Raw genomic sequence first — 1,280 nt, 5'->3', positions numbered from 1 at the left:
CAACCTCTTCATCATCAACACGAGCGGTCTCGCTTCCTGCAAAATCATAATATACTCGTAGTTAACGGCTATCAGAATATTAATCTGACCAGCCCAACGACGAGAATATTACACTGGCGCAGTCGAGTACGGAACTTTCAAGGAGTTAGAAGCGAGTCAAGCAGTCAACGCGGCGGATTTCAACTTCTGGGGTCGAGGCGAGCAGTCAATTCAACGTCAGAGGTCCAGTTCCGGTGCAGCGACTACTATCAACGTTTCAACTCCACGGAGGCAGCTCACACGAGTCACAGTCGAGGACCGATCACTCTTGACAACTCCGGAGAGAAAGAACGAGTCAGGCAAGCAGAGACAGACAAATAGACAGAATGGCCCAAGCAGTTGGAGCAACAGTATTGTGAGTTGACTAATTAAGTTGAATATAAAGATATTATAAATAAGATTAGAGCTTTTGGAGTGCACGTCTCACGTTGGTTTTTAAATTCTTAAAACCAGCGTTAAATTTTAGATATTATTGGTGAAGGTGTAATATTTGAATAAAAATAAATAAAAACAAGCTTGTTAGGGAAACATATGTAAATTTTGTAAAGGCAGCAGTAGACTGACCTAGGTATTATTTTTGTAATAGACAGTAATAGACTGTTCTAGGTTTTTTTATGGTAGGCAGCGGAGGACTGACCTGGGAATATATAGTGACTATTGAGAATAAATAGTGATAGACAGTGGTATAGGCTGATCTAAAAATTGATGCACGCGCGTAGCAATTGAATAAATATATTGAAATAATTGATGAATAATTTTTGAGTTGAAATAAAAGTGAATAATTGATGAATAAATATTGAATTGAAATAAAGGTAATTGAATTGAAATAAAAGAATTAAATTGAATGATAAATAATTGTTGGAAGAGAATAAATTGGTTGATAATAAATAATTGTTGAAAGAGAAATAAGTTGATATATTGATGAAAATAGATTTTGTTTTGAGTGAAAAAAGTTGACGTCAAATTTGAGAAAAAAAAAGTAATTGTAAGGCTAGCCTAGAATAAGTATAATTATAAGGTATAATAAAAATAATATTTTTGTGTGATAAATTAAAGTCGTTAAAAGTGATAATTCGGTTAAAAGAATTAAATAATAAATAAATAGGTAGTTGAATATTGTTATAAGATTGCTGGCTTAGCTACCCAGTAATAGTTTAATAATATTCGAACGCGTTTTTACTCGTAAAAGATCGCGGCGACGCGCCAAGGTTGCAGTAGTTTATAAAACTGTGTAGAAATAC

The sequence above is a fragment of the Acyrthosiphon pisum genome, chromosome A2, assembly GCF_005508785.2.
Source record: "Acyrthosiphon pisum isolate AL4f chromosome A2, pea_aphid_22Mar2018_4r6ur, whole genome shotgun sequence".
NCBI classification, from domain to species: domain Eukaryota; kingdom Metazoa; phylum Arthropoda; class Insecta; order Hemiptera; family Aphididae; genus Acyrthosiphon; species Acyrthosiphon pisum.
Note: the sequence above shows the minus strand (reverse complement) of the source record.